This window comes from Mytilus trossulus, unplaced genomic scaffold (genome assembly GCF_036588685.1).
Source record: "Mytilus trossulus isolate FHL-02 unplaced genomic scaffold, PNRI_Mtr1.1.1.hap1 h1tg000158l__unscaffolded, whole genome shotgun sequence".
Classification (NCBI taxonomy): domain Eukaryota; kingdom Metazoa; phylum Mollusca; class Bivalvia; order Mytilida; family Mytilidae; genus Mytilus; species Mytilus trossulus.
Window position 1 is genome coordinate 116851 of NW_026963304.1, and position 17938 is coordinate 134788.

At 33.9% G+C, this 17938-nt stretch overlaps 1 long non-coding RNA gene across 1 annotated transcript; it reads right to left on the reverse strand.

Annotated features, from left to right (window-relative positions):
* Positions 1–266: 266 nt before the first annotated feature.
* On the reverse strand, positions 267–16457 carry LOC134700493 (uncharacterized). The gene is made up of 3 exons (XR_010103897.1): positions 16365–16457; positions 2953–3014; positions 267–329 (listed from the first exon to the last, which is right to left on the reverse strand). It is a non-coding gene; the product is annotated as an uncharacterized LOC134700493 (long non-coding RNA).
* Between the last annotated feature and the right edge of the window lie 1481 nt (positions 16458–17938).

Genomic DNA, 17938 nt, shown 5'->3' on the forward strand with positions numbered 1-17938 from the left:
CTTTATTTTTCTTTAGCACAAGTTCAATGCTTAAGTTCAACCGATCTATTTTTGAAGGCAAATAACACTGTAATGATGTCATGTGTCTTGTTTACTATAAAAACATTGGAGTTATGGTATTTTGAATGTAAAAACTATATGTTGATTATCTCCCCTTATAGAGTTTGAATATTTTACATTGGAAACAAATTTCAATAGTAAATGATCCTATATAGTTCACATATACTGTACACTTACCTATAATAACAACTTGGCTGGACAAGCTTAAGGATCACATGGACTATAATAACAACTTGACTGGACAAGGATCACATTGACTGGACATGGATCTAATAAATATAAATAATAGAAGTTCAAACTAAAAACATGGTTAAATAAGAAAAAGACAAACAACAGTACACAAAACACAAAATTAACAAGAATGTGTCCATAGTACACAGATGCCCCACTCACACTATCTTTTTCTGTGTTTAGTGGACCTAAAAATTGGGATAAAAACTATAATTTGGCATTTAAATTAGAAAGATCATATCACATGGAACATGTATACTAAGTTTCAAGTTGATTGGACTTCAACTTCATCAAAAACTACCTTGACCAAAAACTTTAACCTGAAATTTGCACTATCATTTTCTATGTTCAGTGAACCGTGAAATTGGGGTCAAAACTCTAATTTGGCATTAAAATTAGAAAGATCATACCATGGAGCACATGTGAACTAAGTTTCAAGTTGATTGGACTTCAACTTCATTAAAAACTACCTTGACCAAAAACTTTAACCTGAACGGATGGACGGACGGACGGAAGGACAGACGGACGCACAGACCAGAAAACATAATGCCCCTCTACTATCGTAGGTGGGGCATAACAATTAAAGACTGAGCAACAGGAAACCCATCAAAAGTTGAGAGCTATCTCAGGTGCTCCACATTCGGCACTTGTGTTGCTCAATAATAAGTCAGGGATGATTCCAGGTGTTTTCAAATGGGTCCCTTGAACATCAAATTGGGAATTTGTATATCCCTATTGGGAATTTTTTATGCATACAATCTAAGACTAACTAATATCATTTTGCTGTAAAAACGGAAAATGTTTATTAAATTTCGCCTGTACACTGATTGAAGAAGTTATTGGATTGAGATCAGGGAAGTTGTAATACATGAATAAACTTTATAAGATATCTTATATACTTTATGAGATATCTTATATACTTTATAACTTATATAATCCTGTGGTCTAGTGGGACGGCTACCGTGCAGGAAATTTGGTGTCATGATATCTCAGAAGCATGGGTTAGAATCACGGTGAGGAAAGAACAAAAAATTAGCAAAAGCAGATTTTCAGATCTAACATTGTTGGGTTGATGTTTAGACGAGTTGTATATACATAATGTACACAGCCAGGTATCACCATCACTGCTGGTGATCCGATGGATAAATCTGTTGTAGAGTTGTCACTGGCTATCTTATATAATATAGAAGATATCTAATATCGATTATAAGATATCTTACATAGTATATATACGATATCTTATAAAGTTTATATATTATATAGTTTATAAGATATCTTATATAGTTTATAATATATCTTATATAGTTTATAAGATATCTTATATAGTGTATAAGCTATCTCATATAATTTATAAGATATCTGATATCCTTTATAGGATATCTGATAAATATACAATGTACATACATTACTCCCAACACTTTAGTAATTAAATCGAAATCATTGTCTGTAATTCAAAGAAATCGAAATAGTTGAAACACGGAAAACGAAGAGGACCCTAAAATGAACTGGTAAGGAAACAGAAATATGCTCTTGCTCAACGTGGAAGTGGGGTAACAGGCGACCATAAGTACAAAGAAAAATTATATGAGATATTAACCACTGAAAAAGTCATCCATTGGGTATTTTTTCAACAGATCATCTTTATTAACTTACCTTGATTCAAATGGATTTCAAATTGAACTGGCCAATTGTTGAATTCAGAAAATCAATTACAAAAGTTTATATACTTAATTGATAAGATATTTAAAGCAATTGAACCAGTGAGTTTTAAAATTATTCGGATCATTTTCATATCTTTTGAAACAGTTCCATAATGATGACATAGTATATTTTGGAGGGGTAGGGGGCATTTCATGAATGGTCTATCATCAACATTATTTTCAAAAACGCTCAAACTTTTGTCTTTTGATGAAAGAGTAAAATATAAAATAATTTCTTTTACAAAACAAGCTTTCATCAAATTACATAACCTGCTGGGCGATCTACTTTTACGAGATCAAATACTCCCATAATATTGTAATCAATTGAAACTGGCTGCTAAAATTGTTTTACTCATGTTGACATACTTAAATCATTGTTAATAAAATGTGATTGTTGTCAGCATTCTTATCCGGTTTTTACTACGTTTTGACGACAAACTATGAAAAATTATAGTTTTTCCGAAAATACCGACTTTTATTTTATTTTCCTGAATTGGGAATTTATATTCACAAACATTTTGGGGGACGCTGGCCGATTTAAGGGCTGCTAAGCGGCCTTAAACTGTATAGTGGAATCATCCCTGTAAGAACAAAGTGTTCATTGGTTGAATACAATTTTGACCTCTTTCATTGAATGGTTGCTGTCTCATTGACATTAACATCCAATCTTCAATTCATACACCACAAGTGACTTCTTTGTAATGATTGCAATGGTTTGTTTAGTTTGGACTCCCTAAAGCAATTAATTACTCATGGAAAGATTGGAAGAGTAGCTTGAATAATTTCAAATCATGTTTAGATATGGTGCGGACAAAAAAGAACAGAAATGAGTGCTGGTGTAATACTCCTTAGAATTATCTCCCCTTTAAGAATGTTAACGATTGAAATTTAGTTCTGCATTTCATTTGATAAAATAAATAACCAAATGTTCCAAAACAATTTGACTATAATATTCACTTACCTTTACTAAATTATAAATCGACTGGACTTGAATCAAATATAAATGGACAGTAGATCTTTAAACTGAAAATATAAAATAGCTCAATTACAGTTTCAGATAAATATCGGTTGAACCCTTTCTGAACATATATATATATACTTTTTTAGCTTGTGACAAGTAACTTGACGTGTAGATTGCGTAGTTAACTTTTTTTCCTACTTATAAAAAAAAAAAAACTGTAAACAAGAAATAATTGTAACAGGATGCTGCTACGAACATGACGAAGTCACCCAAACAAAGCACTCAAAATAAGTCATTCCCACGGTCGCCTGACATTGAGCATGTTGAGCAACGTCCAATACAAATTGGTCTGGTTTGGTAAAGTGATATATGCACAAGTGACGTCTAGGTATTACACCTGTGTGTCATTCAAATCTTCTTGATATCATGTACAGCAATATTCATGATTCAGGGGTGGGGATCTTGACAGTTTACAAGTTCTTAAACAGACAGGAGATAGGGATAAGAGTGACCCTAGGGGACTAGCCTTTTATTTCATCTGATTTGTTTTATTATCCAATACATATATATATGGTTAAGGGTAGGGGATCACAACCGTTTACATGTTTTCAAAAAGAAGGGGGTGGGGTCACCCCTGTGGACTTCTTCTATATTTCATTTGATTTATTTTATTGTCCCATACAAAAATATATATGGTTTATGGGGATCTCAACAGTTTACGAGTTCTCAAACAACAAGGGGGTGTGAGTGACACCTGCGGACTCCCCTTCTATTTCATATGATTTGTTTTATTATCCAGTACAAGAATATATATGGTTAAGGGTAGGGGATCTTGACCATTTACAAGTTCTCAAACACGTGGGGTGGGGCTGACCCAAAGGGACTCCAACTTTATTTCATTTGATTTGTTTGTTTGCCCCATACAAAAATCATACAAAAATATATATGGTTTATGGGTGGGGATCTCAACAGTTTACAAGTTCTCAAACAACAAGGGGGTGTGAGTGACACCTGCGGACTCGCCTTCTATTTCATATGATTTGTTTTATTGTCCAGTACAAGAATATATATGGTTAAGGGTAGGGGATCTTGACCATTTCCAAGTTCTCAAACAAGTGGGGTGGGGCTGACCCAAAGGGACTCCCACTTTATTTCATTTGATTTGTTTTGTTGCCACATACAAAAATATATATGGTTTAGGGGTAGGGATCTTGACTGTTTAAAAGTTTTCAAAAAGAAAGGGTTGGGGTGACTGACCCCTCTGGAGTTCCTCTATATTTCATTTGATTTATTTCATTGTCCCATACAAAAATATATATGGTTTATGGGTGGGGATCTCAACTGTTAACAAGTTCTCAAACAAAAAGGGGTTCGGAGTGACCCTCGGGGACTCGCCTTTTTTTTCATTTGATTTGATATATTTTACCGTATAAGAATATATATGGTTTAGAGGTGGGGATCTTGACTGTTTTTAAGTTCTCAAACATGAGGGGTTGGGTGGGGTGACCCCATGGACTCAACCTAAATTAAATTTGATTTGTTTTATGGTCGTGCAATCATTACATAGATGCCAACCCCTTTTGAGACAATCAGTAACAAACTATCAAATTTTCCGTATTTTTTAAAAGTTTTCAGTAATCATTCAAAAACTTGCATTTACCAATAAAAATTACTGACGAGTGGTTGCAAAATGATGTGCACTAAAATTTGTCGTTCAACATGTTGTCTGTAGTATGAATTCCATTCATTAATTGTTCAGATGTTCTCGACTCGTACATTTTCGTTTTGTCAAGGAGAAGTAGAGAAAGGGGGTAAGCTACTTCATCAAGTTTTCCTCTTCGGAAGTCAGTTAGTTCCCATCAATAGGTTGATAACTCCTGAGAAACCGGAAACATTACATTGTCGTTTTCTAAATACCGGACCAGGACGGAAAAGTAATGATAAAAATCCGCGATTTACAAAATTGAACGGCAATGATTGGGAATCCGTAACTATTCGACTTTGACCGTAACAGCGTAGTTTGTATCGCAAAATCAGAAAAACTACGGAAAAATCGTAATGGTTGGCATCTATGTCATTACTAAAAACCATGTGTGTCTGTCACTTACTGTTTTCAAGTTATAGTCATTTGAAAATTAAAAAAAAAAATCCCATAGGGTTCTATAGTAAATTCATCCCTTCTGTTTGCCCCTCAAAATTCACCTAAATAGACCACAAGGAGAAAAATAATTTAAGAACTGAGCAAAAACTTTGTTTAGGAGTCTTAATAGCAAAAAGTATAATTACAAATTTTGTTCTAGTCTGATTTTCTAATTTTCTAATGCCAAATATGGAAAAGGTCGAGTTTGTTGTGGGCTGACATGAGATGATATACCATGATACATTCGATACTCTCTGACTTCTACGTATTCATTTAACATTTGTAAAAATCGTAGTCAGCGTCGTAAAATGTCCATTCATTCATATTAATTTTCTCTTCAACCGGAGAAAGGTAGGAAACCTTAACAAGAGTGCACACGCTGATATATGTCTCGCCTTCTTTACTTATCATTGATATTATGTTGATAGTCCTAAATATAAAGCTTTATTACAACTGTCACCTAAACTTAACATTAACCAAGAAAACTAAACATTGACCAATGAACCATGAAAATGTGGTCAAGGTCAGATGACACCTGCCAGTTGGACATGTACACCTTACAGTGCTTCCATACACTGAAGATACTAGACCTATTGCTTATAGTATCTGAGATATGGACTTGACCACCAAAACTTAACCTTGTTCACTGCTCCATGAAATGAGTTTGAGATCAAGTGAAAACTGCCTGACAGGCATGAGGACCTTGCAATGTACACACATACCAAATATAGTTATCCTATTACTTATAATAAGAGAGAATTTAACATTACAAAAAATCTTAACTTTTTTTTCAAGTAGTCACTAAACCATGAAAATGAGGTCAAGGACATTGGACATGTGACTGACAGAAACTTTGTAACATGAGGCATCCATATACAAAGTATGAAGCATCCAGGTCTTCCACCTTCTAAAATATAAAGCTTTAAAGAAGTAAGATAACGCCGCCGCTGTATCACTATCCCTATGTCGAGCTTTCTGCAACAAAAGTTGCAGGCTCGACAAAAACTAGGAATATAGTACTCACTTTTGGAGGCACACATATACATGTATGGATCTGGGGCCGTATGCATAAAACATCTTAACTTAAGTATTCCTTAAACTTAGATTTCACCAAGAATTTCCTTAGTTAAGTCAAATATTTAAATGGTATGCATAAACTTACTTAAGTTTTCACTTAACTAAGGAATACTTAAATCGGAACCTTTCTCTAATTACCGTATGATATATATTAGCTCATCACATGTACTCACCCGCGTAAAAGTTTGTTATGATTATTTAAATTTATTGATCAATGCATGCTTTCATTTTAAAGAGCTGGGTTTTATTTGATAAAGGTATGTAAAACAATGAAATAAAACATAACATAGTTATAAGTATAATGATGAACAATTGGCACAAATAAGACAACGCTTTTTATGCTAGATGTTTTGACAGATGAGCATTGAAAAAAATATTTCGGTAATCCAAAACTTTCCTCTACTTAGCATGCTTAGGTCGCATTTCTTTCTAACCAAAACGTTTTCTAAACACTACATAAGTAGAAACAAATACATCGTTTTACATGTTTAATAAGTCTTTAATGTCCCTGTTTGAACTTTCAATAAAGCAAGCACATGTTGCTGGTAACAGACTTGTTTACAAAGGTAGAAACAAATACTTTGTTTTATCAAGTTGAAGATAGAAACAAATACAGCGTTTTTACGTATTACTAACAAGCGACAAACTGCAGACGCATTTTTAGCGTTTGTATAGTTTGTCAAAGTTTATGGAAACTTTGCAAACGTATGTTTGAATGAAACGATCAAAACATGTGCGCGCTTAGCGGTTTGCATCATTTGTGTTAGAGAATGAAACGATCAAAACATGTGCGCGCTTAGCGGTTTGCATCATTTGTGTTAGAGAATGAAACGATCAAAACATGTGCGCGCTTAGCGGTTTGCATCATTTGTGTTAGAAAGGATTTAATTATCTTTACAACATTTTTTAAACTCAACAAAACATGATCACTGTTTCAGTGGCGTAGCACAAGACTGAGTGTCGCATTGTAAGCATGTTAAACTCTAACAAAACATGATCACGGTTTCAGTGGCGTAGCACAAGACTGAGTGTAGCATTGTAAGCATGTTAAACTCTGACAAAACATGATCACGGTTTCAGTGGCGTAGCACAAGACTGAGTGTAGCATTGTAAGCATGTTAAACTCTAACAAAACATGATCACGGTTTCAGTGGCGTAGCACAAGACTGAGTGTAGCATTGTAAGCATGTTAAACTCTAACAAAACATGATCACGGTTTCAGTGGCGTAGCACAAGACTGAGTGTAGCATTGTAAGCATGTTAAACTCTAACAAAACATGATCACGGTTTCAGTGGCGTAGCACAAGACTGAGTGTAGCATTGTAAGCATGTTAAACTCTAACAAAACATGATCACGGTTTCAGTGGCGTAGCACAAGACTGAGTGTAGCATTGTAAGCATGACTGTAATAACAAATAATTTTACAAAACACTTTTTTCAATAAAATGTTCACTTATCCTTCAGCTTATTATCCGCTGCCATCTCCCTTTCCATCTTCCTTGCTTATATTTGCTTATGGTAAAAAAAAATCTATTTTGATGTGAAATTAACATTGTGATTGCTTCCCTTTCACAACAAAAAAGGGGGAGGGTAGATTTTTTTTCCAGTAATCCATATACAAATTAGGATAATTTTCAAAAGTCCTACAATCTTTACTAAAACAAATTATTACATGAAATATATTCTCCCTGTAAGTGAATTTTTTGTTTAAGGGTATGCCCTACGTCTTTAGAATAAAACTGAATTGAAAATTCAAATGACGCACTGACCACCTCATCCCCCCCCACCCACCCCCATAAAAAAGAACCCCAACACACATATATATAAAATGTGGTTTTGCATGCTCTCTCTTCATTCCTTAATTCTGTTTTAACTAACAGTTACAATTGATACCATGAGGTGTATTTTAACTATTTTAAAACAAATGTGCAGAGTAAACAAAAGAAAAATAGTACCATGAATTACATGTGTGTAAAAACTGAGTACTTTTTGGTATACATAACAACGAGATTGGGAAATAGTATATATATAACTACCCACTGTTATCTCTTGATTACAATGTATACGTGATTTGAAGAAAATAATGATGATCTTTAATACTTACTTATTATTTAGCAATAAATAAATGAATAATTAGTATTTAATTAGCTCTTCATTTTTTATATAAGCTTTGGATTTCAAATATTTTGGCCACGAGCATCACTGAAGAGACATGTTTTGTCGAAATGCGCATCTGGTGCAGAAAAATTGGTACCATTAATGTTATTATTACTGATATATATATATATTAATCAATCAAATTGTAGGTAACATATTAATGTTCTACAAAAAACGCAAACTTTCAACTGATTTTAAACTATTTTCGAAAATTTAAGGTAGCTCTATAGGTACCTTAGACTTAAGTGTTATCTTATGCGTTTCCTTAGTATAAGGAGTTTTATGCATACCACTTAAGTTTTGTGGGCGTGACTTAAAACAACTAAGATATTACTTTAAAAATAAGGGACGACATCAAAAGTTCAATGTAGGATAAAAAACTTAATTCACAGTTTTTTCACTGACCCCCACACACCCCTCTTAACTTAATTTGGGGAAAATTGATTTACCAATAAGGATATATGTAAAAATCGATTTTAGATATACAAAACTTGCAGAATTTTAACCCCCCCACCCCCAAACTATTTGATTTAAGTTTTTTATCCTACATCGATCTTTTGATGTCGTCCCTTAGGAATTACTTAGTTTAAGATTTTTTAAGCACACCACTCAGATAAAAAAGGGCGGAGTTTCCTTAACTTCAGTGTTTACTAAGGAAAATCTTACCTTAAGTAGCTTTATGCATATGGGCCCTGACGCATGTCTGGAGAATACCGATAAAAGCATAACGTAGAAACTGCTGTCATGTGTGTGTATTGATTTTACTTTCTGCATAGCGCAGAATCCGCGTAGTAGTATTTGTGATTGCCATTTTCAAAACGAACTTGAATCATTTCATTAATCGATGCAAATTCAGTACATTTTAATTCAAGCTGTATGCTATCAAAATAGCTCAAAATTTCAAAAGCATCTTTCTATTATTAGTTTTCAAACACCAGTACTACATTATCTAGAAGTAGGACACACTTCCTAAAGTAAGATAGTCTGTCTCACTTCCGGTTAGAGGCCAATGCCTTAAGAAACTTTCCAAAAATGAAGTAAATGTAGTAAGATATGATGGGTGTTTTATAAATTGAATTTTATATAAAAATGGACCTTTCTATGAATAATGGAGGACCTTTAAGTACAATGTATCTTTGGTCAAAGGTCCTGGACCTTCCATTGCTTAAAGTAAATTTGAACCCCTGATTATACAACTTGAACATTTTTATTCATAAACAATTCAATGATACAATATCGCATACATATTATAGAGAATAATACATGGCAAAATCTGTATCATATGTCGTATCATCCCGAGACACCAATATCAGCCCAAGGGCCTTTAAGCCTGAGGGATGATATTGGTCGAGGGCATGTGATACAGATTTTGCCATGTTTTATACGCTTTATCATATATTTCAACAGGAGTATTATATTATATGAACTGTTTTTTTATCCATAGCACTGGGTTACTTCCAGTTCTACTTTTGTCTTTGGCCTTAAAAGGACTGCTCAATTACTTATTCAAAGCACCTGGGTTACCTTACAATTTGCGTGCTGTTGTTTTAAAAATATTTTGTTTATTATTGTATTTTTTTGTGTGTTTTGTAATTTTTATAGTTGCATATATAGTGTGCCAAAAATATGAAAAGTAGGGGTGTGATAAAGGGTATGCGATAAAGGGTGTGCATTAAAGTTGCGCGATATGGATTTTTTAATCAAATATTCAAAACTACTGTATTTACTACTAAACTGTACGGTATGGGTTTTTGCTCATTGTTGAATGCTGTACGGTGGCCTCAAATTATAACACTTTAGTAAATTATCAAAAATGTAGCAAGGTGCATTTTGAGGTACTGTAAATGACCACTACAATTTGGGTGCGTTTATTCTTCCACTGTCAAAACCACAAGTAGGCGATACAACTTGAATTAGATGGAAGTCATACAGCACAGATGAAAATCTAGTATTACAACAACCAGAAAGACCATATAAAATATACTAGTACCAACACTCAGGAGTCATTTTCTTTTTGTTAACGATCGGCCTTTATCATGAAAAAAAGTAAACAAATAAGTAATTTTAAATGAATGAAAGAAATGCTACCTTTCTTAGTGTAACAGACAAAATTTAAAAGATAATGAATAGTTGTATTAATTCTGAAATCTTTGTAGCTATTCTTTTGCAGGCAGTAACACGAGGTATGTCACTGACACTGGTTTCAAGTGTAGCCAGTGCCATTGGTGTGTGGGGGGGCATGGGGTCCCCCTCCCCCTTTTTTGTGGGAAAAACTTGGTTATTTAGGGAATCACTGGAGCATGAGTGGAAGTGGGCCCCCTCTTAGGCAGTCAGTGGATCCGCCACTGCTTGTAAACTATGACTATTTAGTATTACATTAATTACATGTGTATATTTTACTGTTGTTTGGAACTAGGACCACTACTGCACCAGCTGGGACCAGCATTTCAACTTGCACATCTTATTTTAACATACTTCTTTGTGTATTCACAACATATTTGATATATCTTCGAGTATGTTTGACAAAACCGTCTATTCTTACCATTTTCTATCCAATCGTTACAGGAAACATACTTTGACAAGTGGCGGGAAACTATTGTACTATGCATAATATACAACTCGTTACAGGACTTGTTTCCGGAAATTTTTCTGATAGGATTTTTTTTAAAGTAAGACAGGTTGCAGTCGTACTGGTTGATCCAGGGGTACGTAGAGGGCGTACGCTACACGATCGTCAAAACAGTTTCTCATTGTTCTCACGATTTATATGATTATAAAATTTTGAAAAAAAATCCGCTCTAAATATGTAATGTTCCGTCAGTTACTTTGTTCCGGCGGAACTTTTCAACTAGTTATTTCGTTCCGATGGAAAAAAAGTCGAAAAGTTCCGGAAAAAAGTAGCTAGTTGAAAAGTCCCGGAACAATGTAGCTAGTTGAATAGTAAACCCAAACCCTAACCCTAACCCTAACAAAGAGGAACTTTGTGACTAGTTAAGGTAGCACACTACAAAGATGTTTTCACTCCCAATCAGACAACTTTAAACTGATGTACATGTATTTCATTTCATCCTTCTTTAAATTTTATAAATGAGGTACCAAAAGAAAGAAGAAAGATTAATCTTTCAAATTGTGACAATTTCATTATGACATATAATTATTACATAATTAATTGTTATGTAATCAGTTGCTATATTGTGATGTCCACACTTGAATGAAATTAGCTTCTTTGTTATTCATAGCATCACAAAACATTTTATAGATTCTTGTACAACACAGCTTGACCTCCTAAACTGTGTCTCAGATTTCCAAAAACATCAATAGAACAAATTTTATACCAAATTAAATTTAGTGATCTCTTGTGAATTGATGTTGCAAACTTCATTGAAGATTTATGAGAGAATGAAATACATTTAGGAAAAAATCTGAGACACAGTTTTTGAGGTCAAACTGTGTTGTACAAGATTCGATAAAATATTTTGGGATACTATGTAATAATTATTTCATAATGAAATTATCATAATTTGAAAGATATATCCTTCTTCTTTCTTTTGGTACCTCATTTATTAAATTTAAAAAAGGATGAGAGGAATTACATCAGTTTAAAGGTGTCTGATTGGGGATGAAAAATCTTTGTATTGTGCTACCTTAATAAGTTCCGTTTGACTTTTGTGGCTGGTATCTTTGTTCCCCTTTGAAAAGGTTCAAAGATGATATGTTGCGCATTTACTTTACATCAATTCTTCAAATGGAACTTTCAGTGGCGGATCCAGAAATTTTCATAAGTGGGGGCCCACTGACTGACCTAAGAGGGGGCCCGCTCCAGTCACGCTTCAGTGATTCCCTATATAAGCAACCAAATGTTTTCCCAAAAAGGGGGGAGGCAGCCCCCCCCCCCCCCCCCCCCTAAATCCGCCTTTGACTTTGTGACTGGTTGACAATGGTTGATAAGTTCCGTTGGAACCTTTTGGGCTAGTTTGTTAGTTCCGGTTTTGACTTATTTGCCAAAGAGGAACTTTGTGGCTAGTTGATAAGTTCCTTTTGACTTTTGTAATCAGTATCTTGGTTCCCCTTTGAAATGTTCAAATATAATATGTTGCGCTTTTACTTTGCATCAATTCTCCAAATGGAACTTTTTGAAAAGTTCCGTTGGAACTTATGTGCTAGTTTGTTAGTTCCGGTTTTGATTAATTTGGCAAAAAGGAACTTTCTAACTAGTTGATATGTTCCGTTGGAACTTTTCAACTAGACACTTTGTTCCGGTGGAACTTTTAAACCAGAGGAAAACAAAATAACTGTTAATAAGTTCCTCCGGAACTTTTCGACTAGTTACTTCTTTCCGCCCGGAACTTTCCAACGTCGGAACAAAAAAGCATTTACAAATACACCTTATAAAAGGAGCTTCTCATGGGGTTTTTGATTATGTGATACATATTGCGGCAAAAACTGTTTTCTGTTCTTCTGTGTGGTAGGTCTCCCCATGTTAGATGTTCTATCATGTCACTAACGCTTGAGGTGTTTCTGTTTCGGTTAGTGACATATCTAGCAGCCCTTCTCTGTACTTTTTCTATTTTGTTAATATCCTCAGTAAAGTAAGGGTTCCAGACTGAATAGGCATATTCTAGTGATGGTCTTACTAAAGATTTATATGCCTGTTCCTTTACTGAGGTGAAACTGATGTTAAGATTCCTTCCCAGTAAAACTTGTACTGTTGGCTTTGTTATGGCCCACCTACGATAGTAGAGGGGCATTATGTTTTCTGGTCTGTGCCTCCGTTCGTTCGTCCGTTCGTTCGTCCCGCTCCAGGTTAAAGTTTTTGGTCGAGGTAGTTTTTGATGAAGCTGAAGTCCAATCAATTTGAAACTTAGTACACTTGTTGCTTATGATATAATCTTTCTAATTTTAAAGCCAAATTAGACATTTGACCCCAATTTCATGGTCCACTGAACATAGAAAATGAAAGTGCGAGTTTCAGGTTAAAGTTTTTGGTCAAGGTAGTTTTTGATGAAGCTGAAGTTCAATTAACTTGAAACTGAGTACACTTGTTGCTTATGATATGATCTTTCTAATTTTAATGCCAAATTAGATTTTCTACCCAATTTCACGGTCCATTGAACATGGAAAATGATAGTGCGAGTGGGGCATCCGTGTACTTAGGACACATTCTTGTTACAGATGGTGTTTATGTGACTGCTATTTTAGGTCTGATTGAATTGTCACGCCTAGGTATTTTGCCTTATCAACATGTTCAAGAATGTGGCCATGTATAGAGTGTAGTTATATGCGAATGGATTTTTATTTCGGTTGATGGACATAACATTAATACACTTAATTGTCAGGGTGAAAAGCCATTTTCCATGTATTTTCCCAAATGCCTAGTGTGTCAAGGTCTTTTTGTAGGGTTTCAAATAAAAATAGACTTGGACCCAGAACAGATCCTTGAGGCACTCCTGACCTCACATGGACATAGCCTGAAGTCTCACCCTCTAGAATAACTGCTTGGGTGCGACATGATAAAAAGCCCTGTATCCATGCATTTGCTTTCCCATGTATCCCATAGTAATTTAGTTTGAGTGTTAACAAGTTATGACTGACTTTATCAAAAGCTTTAGAGAAGTCCATTATAAGTACATCTGTTTGTTTTGAGTTTTCAATATTTAAAGTAACATCGTCTATAAATTCCAAAATATAAAAAAAAGAAGATGTGGTATGATTGCCAATGAGACAACTATCCACAAAAAAACAAAATGACACAAACATTAACAACTATAGGTCACCGTACGGCCTTCAACAATGAGCAAAGCCCATACCGCATAGTCAGCAAAGTTGAGTTTCCGCTCGTCAGTAGTAGATAGATTTCGTTTTCTGAAATAACGCCGCACCCTCGTGTGAAAAATCCTGGACCCGCCCTGAGTCTTGTATATTGACTGATCCATAGTCTTATTTGGTAAACAAAAAAGCTGCATAGAAACAATTTCGTAATGGGACATTCCATTTAATATATGAAAAGCAGGGGGGGGGGATTATACCTTGTCAAAGACCCCTAAGAAAAATTTCAGGCAAATTTCAATCAATCTCATGCTTTTTTTTTTCTAAACCCCTCAGATGCCAAACTGTGCCAGTATTTCCTCAATTTTACATATTAAGACAACAAAAGATCCATCAGAAACAAATATGGACACCCTTCAGATAGTTATTTGAGCCAATCGGGCCTAAGAAATGGCTTTTGATGTCCCTCAGAAAAAAAACATCCACCTCTTTTAAGATATATTAAATGAGTCTGAATTGTACTAGTACTAAATGTGATCATGCGAACAGTTTTCTTGAAAGAAAACAAAAAATGTTGCATTCCAAAACATTATTTGCTTTGCAGTATGAAGATCACATAGAAAAAATTAAGAAAAATCTATCATTTGGTCGTCAATCGGCAATACTTATACAAATAAATTAAAAGTGACCGCTGTCGACAATTTATGGAATTATAACACAGAAAAACACAAAAAAAAATAATTACAATTAAAAGAAAACAAAAAATAAGGGATTTTGAAATAAGGTGGAGGGCAAAAAAAAAATGTCCTGTCTATAAGTTCAATGACACTCCGGAAGGCGCCTGCTACTACAAATAGTACTCTGGATGGATGCTGATTTTCTCTTAACTAAGCATTTTATGTCATGTCAATGTTGTTTACTTTTTAAATTTTTTTTTTAATGAACAATGTTTAACTATTATACCTCAGAAAAAGACGAATGATTTGTGAAAAGTTTTAATTGTTGTTTTAGTGTAAGTGTTGTCATCCAGAGGAAATAAATCAATAAAAGAGAGGCGAAAGATACCAGAGGATCATTCAAACTCATAAGCCAAAAACAAACTGACAACGCCATGGCTAAAAATGAAAAGACCAACGGACAAATAATAGTACATAAAACAACATAGAAAACTAAACACTGAGCAACCCCATAAAAACTGAGGTTTATATCAGGTGCTCCGGAAGGGTAAACAGATCCTGTTCCACATTTGGCACCCGTCGTGTAGCTCATGTTAGTACAAATCCGGTAATAAGTCTAATTCGGTAGGTTTCATTTGGGACTTTTTTGTCTAGGTCACTTTACTGGATCATTCACATTGCGTGTGCAATGAATTAGGAAGTATGTATTCTTATTTAGTTGGACCTTTAAATAGATTAACCTTTCAGTGTTAGCAACCCATTGAAATAGCACCGATAGTTATTTCAAATCATTCATTGCGCGATACACAAAGACGATTGAAATACCTGTAAGACTTTTCTATTTGATATACTATGATTTAAATAACTTAGTAAAATAATAACTTGAATAGTTGTCTTCTCATATTCCAGAATGAGGTGCTCAAAGGGTAAACATACTTGTAACATATGGTATTTAGCACCATGCAGTAGCAGATGGAGGCTTTCATAGAGGGAGGAGGAAATAGAGGTGTAAATTATTTGAAGCAGGCGCTCAATATTAAAAAAAAAATTAAAACTTAAAACACATGTTTCAAAAGAAGATATATCCCTGATACGCCCATGTTCACAAAAATCTACAATAATATTTTACTCATAAAGGTCATTTAATGTAAAACACAATTATAGAAAATAACTTTACCTAAAGTTCTGTCTGAATAATGAAAAAGAAGTAACCAAACTGCCGAACTCAAAGAAAATTTTAAATCGGAGAGTGAGGCCCCTCGTGGGGGGGGGGGTCCTAGTAATCACATAATCACCATTTTTTTGCCAATATAATCACATAATCATTAAATATTTGCTTATATTTAGTAATCAAATAATCATAAACTAAAAATACAGTCCTAAGTAATCAAATAATCATGAAATATTTGGCTTAATAATCAAATAATCATTAAAAAAACGGCCAAGTAATCACATAATCAAAAACCCCATGATGGCCCTCGAGAGTCCCTCATCAAAAGGCAAAACCAAAAGCTAAAAACATCAAACAAATGGAAAACAACTTCATATCATATTGATATTTCAAAAAAATATTCAAGAGAGCTTACTAAAATTACCTTTAAAAGTAGTCCTGTTGGTTAAAGAGAATTTCCATTTTCGTTTCCTTTATAAACATTGCCGATTGTCGACACTTCATTTCTACATACGGGTATCTAGTATGTAATACAAGACCCATCAATGCAATATAACATATATATGTTTATTGAACCGATACCAAAGATCAACTTTTAAAAGGCTTTTGTACATAATGCAAACTAGTTTGTGATTTTTCATATGTTAGCATTTACTTATAATGCGAATCTTTATGAAATAATGCAAACAGTTGAGTCATGTTTTTCATATTTAAATTGCAAAGGTAGCTGTTGTTAGAATGAAGTAAGCTGCATGCATTACCCTTTATCTGTTTATTCACTTATTGCAAGGTAAAATGTTGGAGTCTTAAGTAAATATTGATGGCATGGTGATGAGCGGAACAAAGAAATTTAAAAAACAAATTTAAAATCTTATTGTTAATGAGGATCTGTATGGGGTCCTTTATTTGTTTTCTATTTATGCTCTATGTTTTATAGCAACCAATTATTCTCTCTTCTTTTTGTTTGCCCTACTTTACTTTATTCTTTTCTTTTTTGTTGCCATGTCTTTTGGACATTTTAATAAATAGTCATTATTATATATAACAAGCGGTCGTATAAGACTTGTGCAGGATTGGTTAGATACAAAACAAGCGTTTATATTAGCCTTTTATTTTATAGGTTAGATTCAAAGAAAACGCTCGTCTGCTTAGTTGCTACACCACTGATTACTCATGTATGTCATGACCACGAATAAAATTAAAACTTTTCATTCTGAATAAAATACAAGAAATATAAATGTGCAGGTGTTCGTCAATGAATCACATTTTGTTTGATTCTTATGTGGACTTTTACTTATATGAGTCTAAATGTACTTGGAGACAGGACAAGTTTTTTTTTGTCCTCCTCCTTTTTTTTTCAAAAATCCATTTTCTTTTCATTTCAATTATTTTCATATTTTTTTCTCTTTGTAATATTTCAACAAATTTACTAAAACAACATTAAATGGAGAATTTACCATGAATTATAGTAAAATTACGGATTTGTGGGGAAACGAGACGGAGGATAAGGTAAATGTCCTGTCGGTGAGTTCAAAGCATTCCGGAAGTCGCCTTCTACTAAAAGAACACTCTAAGTGGTGATTTTCTATAAACGAAATCTTTACTATAAGTATACTATGCCATTTTAATTTTGAGTACCTTTTTTTAAATTTTGATAACTAAACTATTCTTCTAAAAAAAAAAGTGTATGTCGAAAGTTTTATGTTTTTAGTGCAGGGTTTGGCATGCGGAAACATGAATATATATTTATTGTCTTAATTACCTGACTGGATCATTCAAATGTCGTATAATCAATGATACCTGTGCATATTAAAAGAATAAGGAAGTTATGTCTACTTCGTTGTTAGATGGACATTCAAATATATTTATCTGCGTTTTAAACCCCAGTTCTATTGTTATACTTCGTTGTTAGATGGACATTCAAATATATTTATCTTCGTTTTAACTGACCCCAGTTCTATTGTTATACTTCGACTGAGTTCCTATATGTCTGAAACA